The sequence below is a fragment of the Onychostruthus taczanowskii genome, unplaced genomic scaffold (assembly GCF_017590055.1).
Source record: "Onychostruthus taczanowskii isolate IOZ18803 unplaced genomic scaffold, ASM1759005v1 scaffold78, whole genome shotgun sequence".
NCBI lineage: Eukaryota > Metazoa > Chordata > Aves > Passeriformes > Passeridae > Onychostruthus > Onychostruthus taczanowskii.
This window is the reverse complement of record NW_024505671.1, coordinates 1,689,915-1,711,911: the sequence shown is the minus strand read 5'-3', so window position 1 is coordinate 1,711,911 and position 21,997 is coordinate 1,689,915.

Here is a 21,997-nt window from a genome sequence, read left to right as displayed (position 1 = left end):
GAGCCCGGCGGGGCGGCCGGGCCCGAGCGCCGTGCTCCGGCTGGGCGGAGGCGGCAGGTAACAGGTGGTGGCGGCCAGAGGCCGCCGCGGGCAGCGCCGTCAGCGCCGTCCCTGCCGTCCCTGCCGCCGGCGCGGCGCTGGAGGCGCTCGATGGCTGCGGCGGAGCCGGGCCCCGCGCGTGGCTTCCCGCGGCAGGTCCCCGCGGCTGCGCCTCGTCCCGGGCGGCGGGGCTGGTGCGGGCGGCGGCGGCCACCGCAGCCGGGACAGCGCGGAGCGGCAGAGGGGCTGCGGACGAGTGCAGAGGAGGGTGCGATCCCCCCGTACCACTCACCCCGAGCGACCCGGGAGCGCTCGCCGTGCCGCTGGACAGAGCGCTGCGGCCGAGCTGCCCAGCACCGACCGGCGGAGTCACGGCCAGCTCTGCCGTCGCAAGGCGAGCGCCGGGGTTACGAAGGTGCTTCCATTCATTTTTACGGCTGCAAACCCAATTTAAACAGGAGGTACAGAGCCAAACCATTCGTTCTGATAGCCCCTGTTGTACTGTATTCTGTTTTTGCTTTTATTTTTCTTGTACTGCGAGCTTGCAGTTTGGGATAGTCAGTGATCAGGCAATAGATATTATTCCATCTCAGTCATGTTTCTTTATTCATGAAGGTCATAATTATTTGTGACTCCTTACTGAACTTCTTTTCAGCTAAAATTAACTGATCAATCTCTTTTGAAGGGAAAACTTGTAGAGATGTGAGTCAAGACGTTGGTTCACATTTCCTAGCCTCAGCATGAATGCCTGAGCAGTAGAAGGCTCCGCACACTGGAAAATGGTCCTTTCAGGTGGTGTTTCCAGCCTGATGGCCAGGCACACTGTGTTAGCCCAGTGTCCAGTGCTGTAGTGCACTGAGGGATGAGTGTAATCCAAATGCAGTGGAATTGCTACGATGCAGCCATCTGCATAACCTCAGAAGTAAAAATCCCACAAACTCTTCTTAGACCTGTAAGTTCTTGTTAATTTACAGCTGTATTGCCAGCAGCTATGTGATGTACAAGCATTTGAAAGAAACCCAGACAGTCCACATATTCTTGCAAAGTGAACTTACAGAGCTGTTCCTTGCATTACTAGGACAGAAATGTTGGATGTTTCCTGAAATCATCTTGGTAAAATGTGAAAGAATGCTTCCAAAGATGACAAAAGTCCTAGGAAAAAGAAATAAGTAAACTTAAATAAGGTTCAGTAAATATCTGATGTGAAAATCAGCTTAATTTTAAGAGATGAATATGTGCAGTTTCAGCATGTCTTTAATTATCTGTAACATATTTTAGCTAGCTGTGTATAAGTTACAGAATTAATGTCTATTTTCCCATCTATTTCCACATGCTTATTAAAACACACTGAACTGGGAAGGAAGCTGGTAGAACTTGGCCATGTTTGAATGGTAGATATAAGCTGCTACAGGTAAAGACAGGTACGCGTATAACTTTAAGAACATAAGTTATAGTCCCTTTGAGTCCTTCTGTTCAGTATGTTTTAGGCCAGGCTCTGCAAATACTCTAGATACAACTTTGATAGTATAACTAACCTGACTTTTTTTATAGGAGTATTAATCACAGCAACAACCCCCTCAAAACTGAGTGACGAATTAAAGGACATTAAAAGCTGTCTTTTTGCATACTACAGTCTCTTTCTTTGTGTTACTTTCTGTATGCTTGGTCTATGAATGCATTCTTTATTTGGGCTGTACATTTTTAGAGGAAAGATTGGATTTGATTTTCAGTTTACATTAGCCCCTAAGAGGAACACTTCATTCGTTATTGCAACCTTGTATTGATACATGTAAACATTGAGGCCAGTGATACAATATAAACTTGGTTGGACCAACACTAGTTCCTCTCCCTCATGCTTTCAGGTTACTACCATTCAAGGAATCAGTGTTCTCTGGGACTTCAGCTCATCGTGCAAAAATGTTTCAAAAATTTTCTACAGCAAATTAGTGAAAAAGTTTGTTGGGTTCACTGGGACATCAGCTGGAACAGTAAAAGGCTTTTTAGTACTATAGTTCAGTAAATATCCTCTTTATCTCTCAGAATTTAGCTACTGTATTTGAGAGCTTCTTTGGGCCCTCCAGCACTTACACAATAACCACATCCTGTTTTACAAACAAGACCATTCTGTCTAACCTCCTTCATGCTGCCCACTCAGACCTTCCGGCCTCCAATGTCAGAAATCACTTGTCAGTTTTATACCACAGTCCAAAGTCCAGTATCTTGCACAGCTGGACAAGAAGCAGTCACACCCAACTAGTGTGCAATGTTGTACTCCACTATGACAAAGTCCAGCTGGGACAGAGCCAGTGTTAAATGCTCACAAGTTTCTCAGGCCCCAGCAGTGCTGTCGAAGTCCCTGCCATCAAATGAATCCACATGGCTTACGTTTTCTTTGCCTGTCATTTCTTACTGATCTTGTTGTCTAAGGCTGCTAGAAAATGGGAGAGGGAATCACTTGCTCAGGTCTTGACTGATATTCTACAGATACCGCATAAATAGCCACTGTTCCTAATAGGTATCTGAGACAACAGGGCATGAAGTGTTCTACGTATCAGTGCCACAGACCATTAGTTAGTGCAGGTCAGACTTGTTGGGTCTTTTGCCTCAAGGTGTTCCCAATAACTTCACAGATGACTGTAGGGTGCAGTTATCGCTGTGCTTATGAGACTTCTTGGTTTCTGGGGGGTTGTTCTTTTTCTTTTTGTAGGGTGATATATCATCAGTGTTACCCTGAAGAAGAAGGGAGTGATGGTAGTCTCACATGAGCCAGAATGAGTAAAAGCCCACCTAGTTATAGTGTATTCTAAAATTTGTTGGAATAATCAAGAGCAGCGGGTAGGTAATGAAGTCCACATATGGTGTTTGTCATTAGTTTGTATGTGAGCCCCAAAAGTGTTACTGGTTGTGTCCAGAGAAGGCTGCAGGGATTTGCACACCCTGCAATTTTTTTTGTAATTATTGCAATACTCAGCATATATGAGAAAAGGATCATCAGAAGTGACCTCAAGATCCCTGCTTGGCCTCTAACAGCACTAAAGCTTTTGAAAGTCAGTCAATCCAGACTTTGAAGTCTAAGAAGTACACTTAGCTTTCCTGAGAACTTCTTAAGGTGCTTAGTCACTGCAGGCAGGATCGACTGAGCCCTAGCCAAAGATTTCCTCGCCTTAAATAGAAAGAAACTTGGAAGCATTTCTGGACTAATCTTATTCAGGTTGTTCTACTCAAATGTATTGGACAGGACAGTGTAACCACAGCTCCAAGTAAGTTTTGGAATCTTGCCTGCCTGCTGGGAAACTGCTCAAGCTTTCTAGACTTAGAGCTGTTGCCAAACAAACATCTGTGATTTTTTTTCCCACAATAATCTGCACTGGTGATGAATCCTAAGAAGGACTTCCAGCTGCAGGTGAGTTTTTTGATTTTTCTGCAACTTGGTTTTAATAAGCCACAAACAATGGCTTATTAGCTGAGCACTAGCTGTTCAATTTGCTGGTCAATTAGCTGGTCAGCTCCAAGAAAAAAAGCTATGCTAGTGCTCGCCAGAACCACAGCTGGAGGTGAACTGTCTACTCTTTGTAAATTCACCCATTTCAGAAACACCCTGATGGGCCATGCCTACACTGATATGATGAGTTTCTGCATCTGGAAGTCTGTGTGGTCTTTGGCAGGCACACAGATCATGGGGCATTCACAATAAGACCTATGGAACAGCATGACTTGCACTTATATAAGGATGCCATCAGGCTGTATGGACATACATGACAGAAAGAGACCTGCTGCTGCAGAGTCTGCAACAACATTCCTGCACATTCAGCTTGGGTCAGCAAATAGAATGACAGGTGCACACAGTGGTTGTTGAAATCTGAATTGGCAGGGCTCTGAAGCACTGATCTACTCAACCAGCATAGCAAATAATATACAAGTGTCCATGTAGCTGTTGTGCAAAGCTGTAGCATAGCAGAAGAAAGGCATGGATGTCTTGGAAGAGTTCAAGAAATTGTTGCCAGATGTGCAGTGTGGGTCTCTGACTGCTGGTCACTACCAGTGACACAGTGAACAGCTGTGATGCATGAGGAAGGGAGAGTACATAAGGCAAAAGAGGAATGACAGCAGCGCTGCAGATGAAACATGAGAAGCAGGTTGTGCAACGTTCTCCTCAGTATCTCACGTGCTTCTTTGCACCTTTGTCCTACCACTGCCATGATGAATCAGACTAAGGCAGTGTCAGATGTTAAGCTATGCACTAAAATTTACTGCATCTAATGAAAATATCTATGTTACTTAATATTGAAGTGCGGTGTTGTACTGAGGCTTGTAAAATTCACATCTGTTATACTTCAGATCTTATCCTTTGTCAATTTATTCCATTCCTTACAAATTATAGTTTTTATGGATACTTTTTTGTGTATGAGTTGATTTCATAATATTTATCTCAAACTGAAGGGGTTTGAGTCTCTGTTTTTAGGAAAATCATTACTCAGGTACTGTTAGTGGATAGTCAAGATTTACAGGAGGAGCAGGTAATACATATATTCAACATTCAGGTTTGCTTAATGTGTTGTAGGTCTTTAGATGCCAAAGCAAAATTACAAATAATGATAGTGAAGAATTTCTAATTTTTACATGATTTATGCAATCACTTCAACATATAATTAACCTGATGTTTCCTTCAATTCAATCCAGGCATCTCCTTAACAGTACCTCTAGGATTAAGTTACATCACGAGAAGACATGGTTTACTCCACTGACAGAATGACATGCTGATTACCAGGACATAAATTGCATCATTATTTGCCTTCTATTACTTCTGTAATTCCATCTATTGTGATGGATATTTGAGACATATTAATGCAGAGTCATGTAAGCATAGAATAACTGAGGCGAGAAGGGATCTCTGGTGATCGTCTGGTTCACTGGTCTACTTGAGTCATAAATTGGATGCAACTTCAAAGTCAGAGCATGTTGCTTACAGTCATGTCTAATTTTGGCATGCCTACCACGATGGAGATTCTTTAACATCTGGGTGGATTTTTTTTGCTTTATTACAAAATAAAATTACAATTTCACATTCCATGTGCTGCATTTCTATTTTCTAGGTTTTACTTTAACAGCAGGCCTAAGTCAGTATTAAAACCTCAGACATACAATGCTAGTCAGAACAGGTTTTTAATAGCTTAAGGCTATTATCCATCTGGAAAAATATGGGCCAATTCTTTACTGAATAATGAATAGTTTCATATGGATTTATCATACACATTTTATAGTTTTCAGTCAAGTATATTACAAATGCTTCTTATTACAGTGCTACTTTATGTCCTGTGTGAAGTAAATATGAATTACAATCTGTCTCTATTAAAAGAAAGCAAGTATTAGAAGTGAAATCAACAAAAGCTTTATAAAGTAGCCAAATTAAGATGAAGTATGAGTGTCTGTCAAGTGAGGAAGGTTCATTTTGTACTAAACGACTTAAAGCTAAAATATGATGGACAAAACAAATTTATCCATTCTGAAAACAGAATTATAGTGATGCAATGTCTTTCAAATACAGTGATCTGTTTATATGCAGTACTTTGTGTGAAGTATAGCATTTCAGACGGGGTCTTTCATCAGCAAATCATTTAAAGTGATTGTCAAACACAAGGAAAAAAACCCTTTTTTTTGTACTGTCATTATAATTGCAATGCATTAGTTGGAAGGTCTGTTGTACAGTAGTTTAACAAATTAGACAAGTACTCAGACTACAGAAACATTAGGCCTTTGTTAAAAATGGCTACTATTTCACTGGTTTTTTCTCTTCTTGCTTTAAATTAAAAGTGGTGAATTACATAAACCTCAAGGCTAAGCACTCAAGCAAGTGGACAATCCTTTTAAAGATGCTGAAGCTAGAAGATCCAAAATGCATCGATGCTTCATTTAATTTTAGGCTTTCTTTCTTTTAATACAGTTATTTTTATCCATGTTACCATATCAGTATAATAACACCAGATACATATTTAAATTTTAATTTTATTAAATTTTCTCCATCCTGTGAGAAAATTTCAGACATCAAGATAATTAAAACATTCACCACAAATGCATGAGCATTCTAACGTGCGTTCTAGCATGATCTTAACTTCATCTGCCTCTTCCTGCATCTTGCCTCCTCTCTCCTAACTGGTGAGACAGGTGATGAAATGCAAGGACAGCTGAGACATTTCAAAGAAAATGCTGGTGTGCTCCAATTTAAGAACAACATAATAATCTGAAATTAACAAGGTAAATAGTTGTTTCAGAGAAAGTAAACAGGTAACAAGGCAAAGGGGTAGGAGAAGCCTTGAGTATGCAGGATGGATTTCAATTTATTAAAGTCAGTGATCCTGACAATTCCCATTTCTCCCATTCTTTAATTTTTTTTAGGGTCTGTCCCAGGATGCTACTAATCAGTGAGCTTCTTGAGTTGGTTTTAGATCAAACTGGTGACTTAGCCTAAGACTTTTTGAAGTCCTAATTGAGGCAATTGAATTTTGACATGAAGTAGCTGAGGGAATTCAAGTCTAGAGAAAATTGTAAGCTTTAACTAGATCAGCTCAGCAAGCTCCATAGTGCATGGCATTGTCGTGACCAAATTTCGGACCTATTGCTGAGATTGGGTCGAGCAACTTCATGTATTATCACAGTTTTCAGCTTTACTTCAGGCAAGGTGTGTAAGAAGTCATTAATATCTGCTCCTTCAAATCTCCCTGTGAGTCAGCATCTCTTCTGCTGTAGCACTCCAGTCAGACTGGTTCAATTAGGAATAGCCAACATTTATGAATTATACCTTTATTTTATAGTCCATTTCCATGTAGACGCTCAGTTTGAGAAGGTGTTTCCTGAGTCACAGTGGGAGAAAAACTTGGCACAGAGGGCCCCCCTCCTTAGGCAAGACTGACAGGTTAATGGGAAAAAAGTGATTGCCTTTATTTTAGCAACTGGAAACTGAGATACACACACAAGGCGAGCGGTGCTGGTTTAGCTGTGCAAGTCTGTGGTACAGCCTGTACTGCTGCGTGCAGCTGCGCCTAAATTACAGTCTGCAGTAGGAGCCGTTTAATTTGCATTAGATTTGCATCTCTCCCCTTACATGAAGAGCAAGTAACTTCCCTGGAACAATGTTGAGGTGTGTCTGGAGGAATGACAGAGGCTCCTGGCACAGCCTGAGTTTAGCCACAGCTCTGCCTCCCAGCTAGGGAGTGGAGATCGGTTTTCCCTCTCCATGGCTCTGCCCCGCTCCCTCAGTCCTTCTCCTCAGGACACCTTCTCCTGGTGGAGCCTGAGTGGCCCACCCTTACTTTCTGAACATTTTAAGGCAAAAATGGTAGCTAAGCTTTTGAAAAACACTCCAGCCTAACTAATATCCCTCTCTATTCCCCACCCCTGAAAGTATCCAAGGCCAAGATGGTCAGGGCTTCGAGTAACGTGTTCTAGTGGAAGGTGTCTGTCCGTGACAAAGTGATTGGAACTACATGATCTTTGAATTCCCTTCCAGCCCAATGCTCTTTTTTGATAATAAATTCTGAAATTCACTAACTCTGGCCCATTCAGGTTTCATTGTAAAAATGGTTTAACACGTAATCAGGGCACTGTGTGAGGCCTGGTGGCTCTGTGGGTTATTGGTGGCTGCTTATGGGAGTCCCTTGGCACAGCCTGGAAGCCAAGATGTGAGACATCCACCAGCTAGGCGAAGCAGCCATGAGGCCCCAGAGCAGCCCAAACCCAGGCACCATGGGGAACCTCCATGGGAATGTATCAAGGCTGGGCTGGGATCTGGGCTCATGGCTGGGCAGGGCCATGGCAGGCTGCAGAATGGCCTCACTGCAGCATTTCTGGGAAAGGAGTTGATGACTCCAGGTGCTGACACGAGTCCTGTGTCATGGGAAGCCCTGAGGGCTGGCAGGGACAGTCAGGGCTGGCAGTGCCTCCAGGGCTCTGGCATTTTTATGCCTACATCTAGAGTAACATTCATATCTGAAGAGCAATCTTATGTCCCATGGAAATATTTTTCTAGGTCATGAATATTTTTGTCTAGAAGTCCAGCAAAAGCAAAATTTTTTGAAGATAAAGGTATATCCCATAAATAACCATTATATCAATTGCTGGTGAGTTATTTTCTTGCTCTGCATTTATATTTTGCTGATATATTCTCCATTTTTCAGCTGATATATTTGTGTCTTCTGTCTTCCTCCTGGATATGCCATTCAGGTTTGGAGACACTCCTGGACACACTGAATTTCAGGAATCCCTTAGAGCTACCACACAGAAGAGAGGCTGTTCTATCTTTCAGTAAGTGCTTTGAAATACTTTTGTCTGTCTTGTTGATCCCACAGTAAACACAGTTTTTTAGAATTAAGAATTTAGGCCACTGAATAGTATTTTCAAAGAATTATTCCTGTTTAAGCATAAATTTAGTGATACATATATATAACAGATGGATTCTTAATGCCTGTGACTTTGGAGCTTTCATTTGTTGACAGATGTATGGAAAAGGTGTCCTCCCAGAAAAAAAAAAAATCATATTAGGGTTTTATCATAAAGTAACTTCAGCTGTGCTGAAATGGATTAACAAACATTGCCCTATACATGAAACTGTTCACATAATGCTGAGGAATAATGCTTTGTTCTTCACACCTTTTGAAAGCATGGTATCTTTGAGCTCAGTAAACAATTAAGTGGAATAAGAAGTTTATCTCCCTGTTATGATCTGTGGAGGTTCTTATTATTGCTATTGAGTTCTGCATTCAGCATTGTAACTCTCATGTGTCATATGCAGCTTCTTTTCTTTCAGTCTCTACAGAGAATTATGTGAGCATTATAATTCTTCTCTTTCGTAGTTTTCTTTGAGGTGGAGAGCCAGCTGCACATGTCTGCTGCTGTATTTTTGTACAAGAGAAGGCATGATCAAAGAAATATGCCTTGCACTTCAGCAGAAAATGATAATATTTGTGACAATACATATTTCATGAAAACTGTAAATTTAATTCAGTGAAGAAATAGGACTTTGTGTAAACAATAAAGGAAAAGCTCTCATTAAGGTGAAAGCAGAGAGAATTTTTTCTTCTGTGGATGTACATAGAGTAAGTAAATGTATAAATAGCAATGTTGTTTAAACAGATTTTCCCCATAGAACTCTTGCTGCCCAAAACCCATAGGAGAGTTCAAGCAGTGAAATTTATGTCCAGTAGAAGTAAAACATTCTAAAATTTAATAGGAACAAATTATGTTCATGTATTTTCATGCTGAAAAATATCAACATTAAACAAATTAAAAGAAGAGCATAAATACATGAAAGCAAGACTCTGCTTTGCTTTGCATATGTTTTTAAAATTATCTTAATCTACCATGATCTAATACTTAGTTTCTAAAGTGTTTATAAGCATTGTGCAGTGTCTGTGTAATAAACATACAGCTTTAAACAGGGTTTATATACCCCATCCTCTCCAGTCAGAACAAGATGGATATTTCTCTTAGATAACACCAAATATGCAAGCGGGTAAAAATTAGTGTGATCTGGAGGTCAGTGACTTCCAGTTCCAGTGGATTAACAGAGAAACACACCCCGAAACTGAAGATCCTTTGCTGGAGGTCTCTTCTTCCAACTCCTTCCTGTCTGAATGTGGAATTGTAAATACTTCAGCTGACCTCAGCTGCACAGTATTCCATGTGTGAGAACTATGCAAAGGACTGTGTAACCCTCCATGGCCCTGTATTTTAATGCATTTTTCACTTAGTCTTCCTTTATTCAACACTTATACCCCTCAACTCTTCATTTTATTGCTCTAGTTTACAAGTCATTGACCTAAGCTAGGCTTTAAAATGGGGAAAAAATGGAGGAGTTTTGTCTTGTATTACATATAATTATCACTTTTCTCATAGTGTATCAATTTCTTTTCCTTCCCAATGCAGAGCACACACTGTAGCAAAACAACCCCACAAATCCCACACAAAAAAAAATCTCCACAACAACAACAAAAACCAAAAAAACAACCAAAACCCAAAAAACCTAACAGAAATTAAAATAATGGATCTGAATTGATATACTTTATACATGGAAAATTTAAACATCACGGGAGATTGTTTTAAAAGAAAAAAAGAGCACTCTTTCTGAAGTATCTTTGTACACAAAAGAACTATTTTACATGTCTGAGGTTACTTTTAAGAATATTTGCTTTCTTGACCTTACGCTGAGATTAGCCTCAGAGTGAAGAATTTGTCTTTAACAGAGAAAAACACTTCTAAAAATAAAGTGAATAACTTTCCCCAGCTCTACTGTCTGGGATAATTTAGTGAAATGTAGATTGTCAAAGATAAAGGGAAACTTGGTGTGTTCTGTTTAGTCTCTAGTGATGTCCATCTGATCAGCTATCATGTAAAAAAAAGTAATTGAGTAGACCTGTGTAAAAGACAAAAAATGAAAGTAAAAAATCTCCTCAGATATAAGTAGCAACTTCAAAACAATAATAATGTTAACAAAATATTTCAACATATTATTAATATGTGTACTTACATATATTTGTTAATGATCTTGAAAAGACATTTTATGGCATCTAGAAAAGATAACTAGTCAGAAGACTTCACAAAACTAAAAAGAGCCATATGAGTACTGAAATAAAATGCTTGTAAATTAATATATACAGTGGGAAAATTTCAAACAAAAATATGAATATTTTCATGTTTTAAATTACTATCATCATGCTGGTAGGAAGCTCAGGGAGAGGTTATGCTTGGTAATAACAAATCAATGGAATCAGTTTCTAAATTTCTAGAAAATACTAAGGCATATTGGACTGAGAGTGAACTTTATAATGCTAAACACTACTGTGAAATGAAAATAGATAAGGAGAGTCTGACTTGTTTAGGAGAATGGTAGGATATTGGAGAGTAACTCTACATCACTGAGGAAAGAGAGGAATCAAAGAGGCATTAGTTATATACAAACAATAGTGAAAAAGAGAAGGTTACGAGGGGTTATAAGAAGGGGACCTGTCTATACTAAAATGGAAAAAAAAATAAAAATGGAAAATATTGAATTAAGAGCTAACAAATTAAAAAATGACAACAGGCTATATCTCTTATACTATACCAAATGAAGCGGTGTAATTTAATGGGAAAAAAATTGGTCAGCCAAGAGCTGTGAAAGATTTTTGAAGATATTTGGATGAGTAATAAACACATCCACTGATAATTAGGTGACAACTTTGAAAAATATTGCCTATAGACAATCATGACCAAATTAATCAGAATTCTGCTGGAGTAGGGAAGGAATTGCTTCTACTGAGGGATGAGTTGCATCTCTTCATTTTGGAGGTTTTTTCCTAACTTCCTGTCCCCAATATTTTCTGCTGCCAGACACAAGATTATATGGATTACTTATTTAATTCCGTTGGTAAACTGCTGTTCTACTCCCAAGTAAGGCAAAATTTATTTATTTTGTCCTAGTTTTTTTACTTATGGCTGAGTTTCTTTTTGTTTACAATACTTACAAGTATCTAGATTTCTTTATTGTTAACAATTCCCTGATTTATGATATTTCCTTTCATATTTTGGAACAAGCATTTCCTATCCTCTGAACAATATGAATGGGACAATTCATCACTTTCTAAGTAATATTAATTAAAAAATTCTCTGTATTGTTTATATGTGTTTGAGAAACCATGTTAAAATTATATATATTGCGCAAACACTATATCTGATCTTTAAAAACTTATAAATATTTGGACAAGAATCCTGGAAGACACTTGAAATTCAAGCAGCACTTATGCCTCGATATCTTCAGGAGAAATTTTCATCATGTACAAAGAAATGTCTGTTTCTGTGAAATATTTACGCTGTTTCGGGATTGAAGGGAGTTATGAAGGATGTGCACTTTTAAATCTACAAGCTGTTTACAGACCACTGAATGTACATGTAGTTCTTTAAATATCCTTTACTATATTATAGGCTTAGCGTGACCATTCAGATCCATAATTTTAACAGCATATGTGAGTTTTTCCACTGTGTTGAGTTTTGAGAGTGGGCACTATAGTGGTTATTTCGCTCACAAGTTTTCAAATTATCACAATGCTTTTTTCACACCAAAACATTGCAAAGAAATCTACCCTTGAACTATTTGTGTCAAAGCAGCCAATACTTTGTTTTATATATACATATATATATATATATATATATGTATATAGTGTTTTATATATATATTTATTTTGGGTGAATGCCTATATTGTGGGGATTAGTAATCAAAATAAGAAGGAAAGGAGTGAATCAAATGCTAATCTGAAAAATCAGGGCATCATGATAGCCCTGGAGGTATGAGATTCACGCCTTGAAGTGTTGCACTTCCCAATGGTAGGATAACTCACATAAGAAATTCCTGCTACTGGGTATGACTGAATTCAACACAGACATAAAACAGGAGTTACTCCATCATTTTTCAGATACTAGAGTGGCACAAACTATAAAATCTCTAATCAGAGAGAGAAAACTTGGTTTTTGATAGATGTGTTGACTGAAGACTATAATCAATTGCCTTGGAGTTTTTCTAGGTTGCCCAGGGCTTCAGTCACACTCAGAATGAACATCTTAAAAGCAACTTACCCTGCAAGTAAAACTCAGTGTTTAGGTTATAGTGCTGTCAGAAGACAGGGCCAAAAAAATTTACTTCCTCAAATTCCTTTCTATCACAAACTTCTCTTTTGGACTGAAGTGTCCCTTGCTCTAAGATCTGGCAAAGGAATGAAAAAGTAAGAATTTGTGTTTAAAGAAAAAGCATTGGAGACCTTAAGCTCACTATGAAAGTAGGAATCCTCTTGAGTTTTTTTGTGTAACACATCAAATGAGAAGGGTCAAAAGAGGTACAGGCAGTTCTCCTGGGGAGAGTTCAAAGAACAAATCAATTCACTAGCCATCTGGAATCTCCTATCAAAGTGAAATCCCTGAAATACACCTGTATAAGCCAGACATGCATTACAGTCAATGGTGTGAAGACCTAAAAATTCAGGACAATTACTTCTGATGCTTACTGTGAGAAGACCTTCCACCAAGCTTAATATTCTGTTAGTCTGTACAGTCTGATTAAGATAAAATAAAAGAAAGACTTGACAGGTGCCTATTCTCAGCCTTCTAACACCATTTGAGACACCTCTCTGCAGGGAACAGGTACGAGGCAGGACAATGATTTGTGAACCTGTTGGTATCCAAAGAGAGCTGAGAGGAAGATATAACCATTACATGCTTGAGCATGGTCTGTATGAAAGGAGGCATTAACAACTCTCAGCAGTAATAGCTCTCTGATTATTAGTGTGTCTTTGCTAACTTTAGTCAGCCATGAAGAACATACTTAATGATGGTGAGATGGTGCATAATGATGTAGGTCTGAAATTTTTAATAGAAACTCTCTGTGTGACAAATGATGTATTAACTTTAACTTGGACTGAGTCTTTAATATCCTGCCCAGTGAAAGAATCTCAGAAGTCTTATGGGTAGTACCAAATTTACAGACAATTTTCTCATTAGTCTTTAGAGGTACCTCAGCTTTATCTTGCAACTGGTAAGGAAATGAGTAAATTCTGAGGGGTGAACAGCCTCCCAAATCTGTTTTACTTTCCTAAATATACCGAGAGACCGGTGTGGTAGTTGTTGCAATCTCTGCACTGGAAATTGTACTTTACTTATCTGCAGTTGAGAATAATATAAAAAAGAAACATTTTTTGCCTAAGAAAACTTCCTTTCCTTATATAAAATATTAGGAATATGCACTTTTTAAAAAGATAATGTGAAATTTAGGAAACTGGTGCCACTTGATATACATGTAATAAATGACTTTAAAAAAATATTGCATTTGCAAGGCTTGTGTTCAACTTTGTTGATTCTGTTCTTAAAATTCAAATTCCATGTCTATTGACCATCTGTGCTTTTTTTGTTTTAACTAAAATTTGCCAGATTTATAGATAAAAAAGACTTTCCTAATTGGCACCAAAGCAAATACTGCTTTGGAGAAGTGAAAACCAAGACTGGTGTTTTAATGTCTCAATATCATGATAATGCACCATCCCCTTGGCACCCTAAGCATAACAGAAATAGTTGGTTTGCCTCTAATTACACTGTTTTAATCACACAGTACATAAGGAAAATGGAATAAGTGTTTTAATTATTGACAATGTAAAACCTGGCTCATTTTCTTATTGTCCTATTGGAGCTGTGATAAAGCTAAGAAATAAAATTTATGTTGTACAAAGGTTGATGTGATGTAGCTGACTAAAAGCAGAGAACAAAGCTGAAGTAGTGCCCCATGATAAATAATAGAATAGAGAAGAGATACCAAAATTCTGAACCTAGCAAGTAAATGTTAGTATTATGCTATTGAAAAACAAGAAATTTCAGTGTCTGTTCCACTTAGGAGAAAGAATGCAAACATGCCTATATTTACTTCTAAAGTAGCAAAAGCCAATCTTTGACAATAATTTTTTTTTAATGCTACTGCATAGCAAATATTTTTTTAACTTATGCAACATAATAGCCAAGATGATCTCGGTAAATACAGACACAATCTTACCACAGGGCACTGCCAAGCCTAATAAAATTCCCTAAGACATCATTCAGCATTGTATGCTTCTGATATACACATTTTAGACACCAAACCCATTATCACTATAAAACTAATAAGTTGTTTGTCTTCAGCAAATTTTAAAAGGTAATGATTTTTTTTTGCACATATGTCTGCAAGGAAAATAGTCAAAATACTAATGGATGTAGTGTTGGCATTCATCAGGGCTTTAGCCTAAAACAATAGCTGTAATATGTGCTATGAGCTCCATTTCTCAAAGCTATGTCTTGTTTGCAAATGCCTAATCATTATTTCAGAATACCCACATTTTGTTAGTAACCTCCTATTCTTATCCTAACTGGTTGGTTACCAAGGAAGTTGCATACTGGCAGCCAGCAGATTAAAGGTATTTGGATGCTTAATTTCATGTTTTTCCTCTCTTGATTTTACTAAGCAGGTGCCTCACCATTCTTGTGGGAGATGTTGAAGCAGAAAAAGTGGGGACAATAGGCAAAGGGTACAGCTTCTGTGTCCTGGACAGGCTGAGCAATTTTTTTACTTTTTCTTGCTATTGTAATGCATTTTTGAGCTCACAAATATTACACTTCTGAGGGAATGATGGCTTTTGTTTCCAGCTGCCAAAAAAAGAAGTGCCCTTTGTTTGCAGCCTGTCAATGGAATGACCTTTCCCTCCTGCCAGTTCATGCTCAAGAAATACACATGATTGTTTTCCCTTTGCTGCGTGTTTTAAGATCTTCCAAATTTGTTTGATCAATAGTTCAGAAGCTTTCAAACTGACATGAGAAAATACAGATTTTTGCAGACTCATTTTCAGTTGGGGATGAAGCAGATGAAGCTAGAGATCAGCCAGAATTAATCTGTACTTAATGAAGGAAACTTGCTGAATTTCTATAAATGCTTGCCTATGACACATATCCAGAGTTATATAAGCAGTCTGCCATTTATGCAATCTGCTTTGGCAATATTTATATTTGTATTCAAATCTTCCTTGTGCAAATAAATCAAAACCTTGTAATTGCCTATCAGTCAATAACCTGTCTTTTGGAACGCTACCTCAAAGGCAGCAATAGCCTTCAAAAGCTGCTGTTAGGTTTTCAGAGCTGGCATAGCCAGCAATACTTTCTTCCCGCTAAGTTCAAAGCAGGTGTTGTCTTTGTCTTTAATGAAACCATGCAGATGCATCAAATTCCATATATCTGCAACAAAAATTTGTAAAGTAACTTTAGATGCATTCTTGCCCGTTTGGCTACGTGGCAGGTATAGATGTACTCCAGTGACTTTTGCCTGTACTCCAAGTTCTCTGGCAAACACATGGCTATATCAGCATGGCATTGTATCCAAGCTACAAATCTCTGCTAAGAAGCAGCATATGTTATCCTGAGCACATGTCACATGTTAGCATTGTGATGCTGCTTCATCTGAGCACTGTAGGTCTCCTACCAATCTCTTTTTTTTCTCTGATGACCAATGCAAAATTGACATTAGGCCCTCTGAAATGCTCCATACTGACAGCACATTTCCCATCAGCAATATCCGTAACCTCCTGTTGCACTGGGTAATGGTCAAGAACATCTACAGTGGAAGCTCAGGCATGTAGAGCTCTTGCCTAAATGAAAGCAGTTATGCCAGCTGTGGGTATCTTAAGTGCTTTTAAAAAACACCTTAGAAACCACTGCCTGCACTACCACATGTGTTCTTTGAGTGACAGAAAGCAGAGATCAGATTTTTAGGTGATTTTTATAGAGGATTGCTTGTTTGGGTGGCACAACACCTTTCCACTAAGGTACCTGATTTTTGATAGATTATAGCAAGTAACATGGTCCATGCTGTGCACAGGATGGATTACTTGCTTAATTTGCCAAGTCAGGAGCCATGGCTGCATTACATGTATTACATATTAATTGATCTATTACTTCCCTATTGATCTCAAATCTAAAAATCTACATTATGTACATTTCCTGAAAGCTAGGACACACGCAGAACTCATAAATCTCATTTTCTCACAGAGGGTAGGTTATACATCAAAGAGCAGTGACAAACAAAGGTGAAGACCCTTAGCCCCAAAGAAAAAAGTTGAAGAGAATTTTAACCAAACAGTACATGCATGAAGATCAAATGTGGGAACAGTTATAGCAGTGGAAGTTGTTGTGCAGGGGTAAGCTTGGGTGCTGTCTCTGAGCCCTTAGATGCCTGTAACCAGCAGCTGAATTCCTCCTGCCTTCCAAATGGCATCTCACAGAGATGTGCTCTTCCAGCTGTGCCTCTCAGCCATGTTTTGATGGGAGCCATGCTGTCCTTCTACCCTCTGACAGCTGCACTAGGACCACTTCTAAAAGCATCTTAACATATTATCAACTCACTCAGTAATTTAGAGATCATGGCAGTGTTTTTGCAGCCAAACATGTATTTAGTACAGGCTAAGTGAACTTTTGCTTTCAGACAATCACAGCTTTGATGCAGTAGCATCCTAAACTAACTCTCCATTATTTTCACTGAGTCAGTGGTCTGCTGCTTCATCTTCTGGCCAGAATGTTCCGATAGCCTCAGCTGCATAAAGTCTTGCCTAAATTTACTTCCTGATGGCAATCACTTAATCACGTGGCTCCTCAATGTTTGTTGTAGAAGACGGTAGTAAGCACTCCCACAGGTGGGGACAGACCTCTCCTGGAAGTTGCAGTGACCACCCTTCAGGTTTTTGTTGCAGCCTCTCAAGGGAGAGTGCTGCCTGAAGTGAGAATGTTTCTCCCTCACTGCATTTCGGTGCTAAGTGCTAGTGACTTAAGGCCAATGTTTGAGGGCATTAGCTCTCAAACAAGCATGGTCTGTCACATTAGGACACAATTCAAAAAGTTGCTCAACTGTTAGTTACTGGTTCTTGGGTAAGAACTGATGAAACACAGTGCAAGTATTTCTAGTCTCTGAAGATGACTTTGCCTTAAACAGACTGGATTACTTGGGCAGCTACATGGAGAGGTACAGTAAGCAAAGAGGCAGTAAACATCTTAGTCATAAACAACTCCCAGTTGCACTTATCAAGATTACAGTCTTCCTTCCCTCCAGCTGCCTTTCAGCATCCATCCATCAAGACATGCATTCTTGGAGAAAGTACATCTGCTTATTAATGGAATTTTCCATATTCCTACTCAGAGCTGCATGGCACTGGAGAGCTGCCATGCTTGTGCCTAGTGTAAGGCCTCAGAATCAGATTTTGTGCCAAAATACAAGGGTATGTGACTTACCACAGGTACCAGGTATGTCCTGAAAAATGCTATGAGATGCTCTCTCTATCAACTTAAAATCCTTTAGAACCTTCAGAGCTGTGCCTTGAACTCAGGCTCTGAGCAGCTGGAATGTTAGGTGGAAGCAGATGCCAGTGGATGGAGAAAAATGATCCATAGTGCAAAAAGAAGCATGGTCCATACTGTAGTCATACCAGCACAGTGTCATCCCAAACTCATTGGGCTTGCTGAGATGAAAAGCTTATTAGTTCATGTACATTGGCTTCCTTTCACAGGCAGATTTCTTCCTGAGGCTAAAGCAGTGTGCTGGCACATGTGCTACACCATATTGTCATACCAGCTCATTTGGCAGAGCTCAGACACTCGTGCACTCCCCTCCTTGTGTGCTGTAGCTCCCCTCCAGGTATCTGGGACGGTAACTAATGACTGAGCAGTAGCTCTTTACACAGTGCATACATGTGCTGGTAAGCATCTACAGTCTTACTGCCTTTAAAAATCTCATCCTCAGTGAATGTTCGTTGCCAGAATTGATAGATATCTGATAATAGCCAGGTGACTGCAGGAGTAGGACAAGACATTTTTTGTGGACCACTGATACAGTGTGATTCCTTTACAAGATGAGAATGATTCTTTCCTGCCTTACACTGATGCTCTCAGCAGAAAAGTGTGAGTGCATACATCCAGACAAAATGGTCTTCCAACAACACATCACTTAATGAAAGACCCATGTTAGTGCTAGTCTTACGACAATGCCCACTTGTAGAATAATTTCTGGACCTTCACTTTCCTTTTCTTTATAGCCTTATTTATATTTGTTCTTAATTATGCTTGGGCTTCTTCATTAACTTCCATATCCCAACAGCCATGATTTTAGCAGCCAATTGCTTGATTTTCTTTCTTCTTAGGAGCTAGATAGAACATCTTCCTGTTCAGCAATAGGAGATTCCATGCCTACCATAGTAAGTAGGCTAGGAGTGTGGTATCCTTCAAAGACCACTAGCCAGGTAAACAAAACATATGGAGTCCAAAATCCACATACTGAACCATTAGATGCTCTCCCATATTTCTCAAATCCTTCTTCCAGTCCCCCCTGCCCCCTTGAAGACCCTTTAATCCTGCCAGGTGAATTGCACTCCTACGGCCTATTTCCCTCACTCTTCTCAAACCAGCTCTAGTAGCTCCATGCCAAGATGGCATTTTGCCACTCCAGAACTGAGCATTACTATTTCAAAATTCTACTTCTTACTGTCACTGAAAATCTAGTTTTGGACCAGGAATACAGTCAAGTATGTGTAATCTTTGTGTTTGGGTCCTGACAACAACACTGGATCATGTAAATGCTTTTCATTTCTTTTGTTACTTTTTGTTTTCCTCTTTTCTTCCCATTACTTGGTCTCTTTTAGCTTTCCTCCTCACGTGTAAAATTAAAACAGATATCACTTCAGAACTTTTAGAAAAACTCCCCCCCTCAAAAAAAAAAAAAAAAAAAAAAAATACTGCAAACAAGCATGAGTTGTTAGAGCTGAAGAAATCAAGATGCGCTTTTGACAGGTTCATTTGGCAGTGTAGGAGGTATTCTACAATTCTAAAAATATGTTCTATTTTCACAGACATTTTGAGATGTCTCTGTAAGTTCTCTTACAGAAGATGGCCCAGGGCCCATATGGTACAAGTCAATCTGACAGATGTTATATAATAATCTTTCTTGATTAAACTAGTACAAGACATTCTCTTCTCACCAACCAAATAACAAGAAAGAAAGAACCTATCCATTCTGAAATTAAACACCACCAACTACATTGACATGATAGGGCTAGAGACCTTGCTGTAAAAATGTTCTGGTCACGTTTGGGAAATCCGTGTCCCTCTGTGTCCCCTCTGTAGCAGGGGTCCATTACCAGAGCAGGTAAAGTAACAAACAGGACTTGTTAGTTCAAGAGCTTACATCCATGCCATAAATTTGAAAGCCAGATTAAGGAATAGTAATATACACAAAAATAATTTATTAAAAAGAAAGCAGTAGGAAGAGAGGGACTCATTACAGAACTGACAACAATTAAATTACTTTGCGCAGAGAAAGTGAAAGTAACTAATTTACTTTATGTATATATAAATACATATATATATTATTGTTTTATCATTATTACATGTATATAATATATACATCATGTAGATTTAGAGAAAATCTATACTATGTTTTTTAGGGGTAGAAAAGGTCATGAAAGGTTTTGTATCAGACATTGCAGAAATAGGAATCAGGTGTATTTTGAAATATATATCTCATATATTTTGAATATGTTATCTATACATACAAGGACACATTGGAATATTTTCCCAAGGGAATTTGCTGAAGAGACCTTGGGTATGCAGCATCTTCTAGGAGCTCATTATGAATATCACAAAATAAAAAAAAAACCTTCATGCTTTTCTTCAAGTTTCTCAAAATTGCATCTGAATCTCTAAAGCTGTTGATGAGAGGGAGAAGGACGTAATGAGACCATGCCTATACTGCCAATAAAAAAAGACAATTTAGTTCTGAACATCTGTGATGATCATCTAAATTAAACATTTTAAAACCCCAAAACTGTAACTGTCTTTAATGCCTATGGCAGAAAAAGCTTCAAACTCTTCCACATAGACATTTTGTTTTCTTATACCAAATATGCTCATGAAGACTGAAACTTCTGGTTTTCACTGAGTTTTGAGTTGGTAACATTGCTTTAAATATTTAAATGTAATTTATGTGTGCAGAGCCTCACTGCATTGTGTTGTGATTTGGAACTAATTTTGCAAGCCTTTTTGTTTTTGGTATTTTGTTTATATTAACAGTCATGTGGGGTTGACTATAATTCATAATGTCATGAATAAATTTTTACGAAACTGGATCTTTAGTCTAGATCCAGCAAGACTGAATCAAAGGACATTTTATACCATAATGTTTTTCTTGATCTAAAAATTTCTTGTGTTTTAGGACTTCTTTCTTTGCTTCTCTTCTCTCAGAACAGTTAATCATCCTGTCTTGTTTAGCTGGTAAAAAATGTACGCTTATGTGAACACAGCAACCTCAGATACTGAGGACAGGACAAAAAAATCCTCTGATCTGGTGATACAGCTCTATATCTGTGTCAGGCCTGTCAGTCACTCTCAATTTCATGCTATTTATTCTGCTGTAAAGCCATTCAAAAATGTAGGAATACTCCTATTCATTTTATTGGTCTTGGCATGCTTGTCCAAGTCTCAGCTGAAGCAACAATCTTCTGTTCATCTTGTATGAAATTAGACTTTATCTTATTACACCAGAACCCCTGGGAACTAATTACAAGTCTATTTTTATGGTAAAACAAGCATATTAAAGGTTTACAAATTGGGTGTATGTTTGCTTTCTTTAGCTCACATACTGTGCTCTGGAGTATTATTCCCACATGTAAACAACATTGCAAATATAAATTGCCTAAGTGGCTTCCCTGTTGTCAGAAACAGCTGTTCAGTATGCTAGTTAATCCAGCTTTTTTCAAACACAGATACTAACCCCCTGAACTAGTTCTCTTACAAGTGAGTAGCAAAATGGGATATTGTAGAAATTATTTGCTTCACTAATTTTCTTTGTATTTTAGAGTGACTGTCCATTCACAAAATGAATACACTAATGTTGACTGATCAAATCAAACATCATGGGCCTAAACTGAAGCACTCCAGTGTATGTGTCGCTTGGGCCTAATGCTAAATCATGTGCTTTAGCGTTCTGAGAAAGAGAGTTCTAACACATCAGATTTCCCTACATCCTTTTAAATGGAGGATGAATTTGATTCCTTGTATTCAAAGTCCATGTTTTGAACCTTGAAGTACGCTTTTGACATTCTTAGAGAAGTGGTTGGTTGGTTAGGTTTTTGGTTTTGTCTTTTTTTTTTTCAAATGCAAGGACCAGGTATACCTGTATTTGTTAAAATAAGAATAGTTGCACATATTATTTGGTAATACCAGGTGACTAAATTTCAGAGAAACCCCAGATACTATGAGAATCATGATAAAACTGTAGATTTCCAGAAGGGGGAAAGAAAGTCTCTGCTAGATTGCAGATAAGGGAATAAAGCATTTGCATAGATGCTCATATCTGTGTGCAAACAGGGCAAGCACAATACACCAGATATAC